This window comes from Dioscorea cayenensis, chromosome 9, assembly GCF_009730915.1.
Source record: "Dioscorea cayenensis subsp. rotundata cultivar TDr96_F1 chromosome 9, TDr96_F1_v2_PseudoChromosome.rev07_lg8_w22 25.fasta, whole genome shotgun sequence".
Lineage (NCBI taxonomy): Eukaryota > Viridiplantae > Streptophyta > Magnoliopsida > Dioscoreales > Dioscoreaceae > Dioscorea > Dioscorea cayenensis.
The window spans coordinates 20,122,633-20,128,564 of NC_052479.1; positions in this window are offsets into that span (position 1 = coordinate 20,122,633).

The window sequence follows — 5,932 nt, forward strand, 5'->3', positions numbered from 1 at the left end:
GTGCATAGATGAAGTAAATATTGGAAGTGCTTGGCCTTAGGTTCACCAAAGTGTACAAAGAGAGCATTCTACAAGTAAGGGAAATTTCAACATTAAATACAAAAAATCAAAACTCTAGCTAAAAAAACTTGAATCAAAAAGGACAACAACCCGAAATTGTATGCGTGTGTGAACTCACTCAAAAACAACCCAAGGTATACTCCTCAAAGTTCTAAGTACAAGGGACTTATTTATCTACAAAAGTGACAACAATTTCAAAGATGGTAGTAGGTTCACACATCCTCTAAGATAGCCCTTTCCAAAGCGGCCGCTAAAGGTGGCTTTCACACTTTCGAGGTGGTAGCTCTTTCTACCGGAGTGGTAGCTTTTCACTCATCCTATGAGATAGCTCTTTCTCTCATTAGGGGCATAGCTAGTATCCAACTTATGAGAGTAGCTTCATACTTCATAGGTGGTAGCTCTTTCCACCCAATAAGCACAACTAAACAATAAAAGTATTTTGTTCTTTCTCTTTTCCTTTTCTCTTTCTTTTTCCAAAATTTAACACAAGAAACAACTATAACTAGTCCCTTTAACATCGAACATGAGTTTCCAATAGAGTTTAAAAGAGTGAGTAGTGCCTGCGAGTGTAAATCGGGTAAAAATTCCTAGAAATTCTAGCAAGAACTAGAGCATGAAAAACATTCAATGTTAAAAATTCTCCTAAACACAAGAATACAATCATTGTAACTAAGGTGAACCGCCATTGGCTATGTGAGCATATATCAATCAAGAAAAATAGAAAAGGATGTGTGCACTATGAAACTCCCCCACACTTAAGTTGTACATTGTCCCCAATGTACATATTCAAACTCACTCAAAAATATATATTAATGAAGAATATATGTGGCAGAAGAAATCAAAACAATACTTCCCTGACTCCTAGTGTCGCGTTTGATGGAGCTAAGTCCTTGGGAGTAATGTTCCAATGGGTTGTGAAAGCTCCACGGGCAAGTGCGAAAGCACCTTGGCCGTGCCCATGATTTTCAAAAGTCTCATTTCCCAAGATGACAAGACCACACTGCGCGCATACGAGGGGGTTCGGGTGAAGCTTAATAAAGACAAAAATCAACCCGAGTATATAAGATAAAGCAAGGAATACAACTCGAGATGCAAAATGAAAAATAAACTCGGAAGGAGAATCCTTTACGAGGTGAACCGATCTAAAATGAAATACATAAAAGTAAAAGAAATAAAAGTCAAGTGTCGATGATCGTCCTCACAGCTCAGCTGACGCTATTCTTTGGTGGTGCTAAATCGAAGGGTCTTGGCGGAGTGGTGAGGAGATGCTTAGGGAGGAGGTGGTGGGGGAACCGGTGGCCCACCCATCAGTAGCCGCTGTATCATGTCGAAATAGTCTAATATCTCAGTGTACTTCATTGCCTGGATAGCTCAGATTTTCGCTATCTCGGTCCGAATCTCACCCATCGCTCTCAAGCCTCTCAATACGGTCATAAGCTCGAGGGACCCCGTCGTTTGTGAGGGATGCAGGAATCTTTTGAGGAACCCTACTGTAGTATCTCCTCCATTCCTGGCGGTCTCTGGGGTAGCTATGGCAATAATATAGATCCACAGCCCACATCTACAGTGCCAACCCCATCATCCTGATCATCTCAAACACAAGAGGGGTAGGCACAAATGTCCTCTCAGCACTACGTAAAGCATCCCCCAAACCCATTCCCAAGATGTGCTCGGTGATGTAAGGGCTGACAAATAATAAACCCACTCACGAGCGGCCCGCGTGGTACCTTAGAATATCTGCTAATATGCACCCCAAGAGAATCGGCATATTGCGGGCTATGGAGTATAAAAAGCGCAAATCCTGCCTGGTTAGAGCAGCTGTGTTATCGGCTCGACGACCTGAGACACTACCCAGATAACGCGTGCAAATACAGCAGCTCAACCCAAGGGATAGGCTAGTGGCCTTGAAATCCCGGTTCATACTCCCCATGTCCACCGAGAATCCTATACACATGATGTGGAGTCAACGTCTTTGGAAAATCACAGTGAGCGTCCATACTCCACTGTACCTGTATATGCAACATCGTACACGAGCCCATCCGAATCGAGAACTCGGTGACACTCATGGAAAAATGGATGTCCGAATGCGGACTCGTATAGCCTCCATAGTGTAAAATCTCCCATGTATTAGATGAAACTCAAAAGGCGGCTAAAACCTCAAGTGTCGATGCGAGGTAAGCTAGCTCAGCGATCGTCGGGTAGCCTCCTCCGACTTCCCTCTGCTAGCATCTCATCAATCTCATCGACTAGCTCATCACCTCGCTGAACATCTCTTAGCACTTTTTAAATCCACAAAAGCAGAGTCGACCAAAACCAAGTCTTTGAAAGTTTCTCAAATCGAGTCGATGCTCGGGATGCAGAAATCCATGTGTATTGGCTCGCGTGGGGTGACTCTAAGGCGCATAACCCGTTCTTCCTCGATGGCGGTACCATACCTATAATACAAAAAGGGAGAATGATCAAAGAATCTCAAAGAGCGATTGTCTTTGTAGAATTCCACACGGCCCTGTGGAAATTACCCACACTCGTGTGATCTCCAGGGCGTAAAAAAAACCGCACGGGTGTATAATAATTCTCAAAAATTTAACTTTAATAGCAGCTTCTAGGCGCTTTTCTAAACATGCACCATGCATTGTTAAATGAAAATTCATGCTCATGAAGACATTTAATCTACGACAAGAGTTGGCGAAGATTACCCGATGAAATGGATGCGAAAACTACGAAAAATCGACCACGATATACGAAGAAAAATCATCCAAAACAATGGTGATCGGTCGGGAAGATGATCATAAAGTAGTTTTCGAGCGGCTGGAGATGAGGAATAAGGCGGTTCACAAGGGTTTTTAAGGAAAAATCGCGTCTCTTAAATTACTGCATCCACGCAGTGTGTGAAGTACCCATGCCCGTGCGCCTCATTACAAGATAGCCACGCAGGCGTACACCGCCCCTGTGCCCTCTCGAGAAAAACACTCCTACGACTACATTGCTCTTGCAGGCGTGCGGAAAAATACCGCGCACTGCGCCCAACCCGATGGCGGCCCGCCACTGTGGCTTCCACGAGCTGTCCAGGAAATTGCTAAGTGTTCTACATGCCGTGCAGGAAATTCCGCCTTGGCGTGGTCGTTAACATGCCCAACTCACAAGGGCAACCACCGCCCCTGTGTTTTTCCGGGGTGGAAGAACTCTCTGCTAATTTCACTGCGGGCTTGTAGAGTACTTGCGCCCGCGTGTGTGTTTCATAAGGTCACCCACAGGCGAGTCACGCCCACAGTGTGCTCTCGAGATAATCCGCCCAACTGCGAGAATTCACGCTGCGTGCGAAAATTACCAGGCAGTGTGACGGTCGCATGGTCATTCAAAGGCGGCATCGCCCACAGTGCCTTCTCGGATGAGCTCGCAATACAAATTCAGGCGTGCGGAAATTCCACACACCGTGCGTATTCACTGGATGCCTTAGAAAAAAACACATGAGGCTCTGCGAAGAAATTTACGAACATGTTCCCACACTTAGAGCACGCCTAGTATGCAAGTTTTACTAGTGAAAAAACATGGAATAAAGCTCAAACAACATAACTTCGCCAATTCACATGAAATCACACGATGAATACTCAAAGCCCACAAGAAAAATCTCGGTGAAAAGCATCTAAAAATCAAGACACCAACACTTAACAAATTATTCATGCAAACAAACTAAACTAGAATATAAGAAAAAAGCGATGAAGCAGTTGGGTTGCCTCCCAAGAAGCGCTTGTTTAATGTCACTAAGCTTGACGTACCTTGTCTTACCTCACGGGGGTTCATGAATTAAAGTTGCCTTCTTACCCATGCCTTGAAAGCATGATGAGCAAAATCTCTTGAGGGTAGAAGATGAATTATCGGGCTTGGACCACCTAATAATGGTTCATCCAACTTCTTGGTTCACGTATGTCTCCAACAGCCTTGGAGTGTTTCCGAGTGGCGTTTCCTAGCCCTCTTTATTTTTGGAGCACCTTCTTCAAGATCCCGGGGTAGATGGTACTTCATCCAGTCGAACCAAGCATCATTACTTCTTCGTAATCCTCCTCTTGGTCAAACAAACCCTCGTATGGAGTGCGGATTGAACATTTTCACGCATGTATTCATCAACAATCTCATCGGTAGTGTCTAGAAAGTATAAAAGTATCGTCGAAATCAAGAGAATGCCGCATGGCTCGGCAAAGCGGTATGTGAGCTTGTCATCTCCAACCCTCAAAGATAGCTCTCCATGATCCATGTCAATCAATGCCTTGGAAGTCCGCAAGAACGGTCTCCCAAGTATCAAGGGTACATCCGCATCCTCATCGACATCTAGCACTACAAAGTCAACCGAAAAAATGTACTTGTCCACCTTGACAAGCACATCTTCAATAATGCCTCTCGGATGTCGCATTGTTTGGTCCACTAGTTGCAAAAGTCATCCAGAGTAGGCCTAGGCTCGCTCAAGCCTAGCTTTTTGAAAGAAGGTGTATGGCATAATGTTGATCTTGGCCCACGAGATCCGCCAATGCCATTTTCCTCACCTAGATTGCCAATATTACATGGAATGATGAAGCTTCCCGGATCTTTCTTCTTGTTCGGCATGTTCTTTTTGCAATACCGCCGAGCATGGAAAGCATCTAAAAATCAACGATGCATTTTCCTCCAATTTCCTCTTGTTAGTCAACAAGTCTTTCAAAAACTTCGCATACTTAGGGCATTTGGGCTAATGCCTCAACAAAAGGAATATTGATGTGGAGTTGCTTGAGACAAACTCGGGGAACTTCTGTCTTGTTCATCCCTTGGTCACTCTTCAATCTAGAGGGATAAGAGATTCTTGGCTTGAAAGGTGGGGGTGCCACCTCTTTCTCTTTTGCTTGTTCCCCTTCTACCTACTATAACCTCGGGTGCGTGTTCTTTTTGCTTCTCACTCGGAAGCCTACCTTGACTGCGACCACTTCTCAAAGTGATCGCCTTCACATGCTCTCTAGGGTTGGTCTGCACGTGTTGCTCGGCAAGCTTCCATGTGGCTTTTCGGAAAGAGACTTCACAATTTGCCCTTTGATTTTTCATGGTTATGCAAAGACGGTGTGGTTGCAGTGTAGCCTCGTCGATTCAAACCTTGTATTTGATTGCACAAATCTAGATCAAGTGCTTGACTCAAAGAGTTCAGAGGCGTGATGGTGGGGACGCACAATGCTCGATTGTGTCCCCAACACTACAAAGGTGCAGCATAATCGAGATAATATCCATTTGTTGCTCATTACGTTACGCCATGGTTTTAGATCCTTCCACTTTCAAATCAACTAAATTAGATCTGTTCTTGCAGGGCTATTTCCCTTTATTCTAAGTGTATTTTCAAGCTCGGGATCTCCTTCGATCAATATTGAGGGATTCGCTCGGGTCATAACAAGGAGGCTGCCCCAAAAGAAAGAAAAAGAAATCGAGAAGAATGATATAATAAGAAGATATGAAATAGAATGTATGGTGAAATAGCTAAGAAAACAAAGTGCAAAGTATCTCTAAATACCTATTCCTTGAGCAGCGTCAAAAACTTGACAAGGTCCCCTTGCGTATATCCCATAAGTGCAGGGTTTATCAAAGTAATAATCCCGAATGGTAGGGTGTCGAATCCATAGGGAATAGGGAATAAAAACACTTAAGCCGTTTCTTACCTATGTGAAAGATCAATAGTGATAAATAGTGTCGATGATTCAATTCTCAAAAAGTAAAAAGCAACAAGTAAAGAGCGGGAGTAAAGGAGGAAGTAAGGCAAGGGAACCTCTAATATGCTTTCCTAATTAATGCAATGGTTAGTCGTGAAATCCTTAATTACATAGTCAAAAATCTAAAGGTCAACTATGCCTAACTTTATATA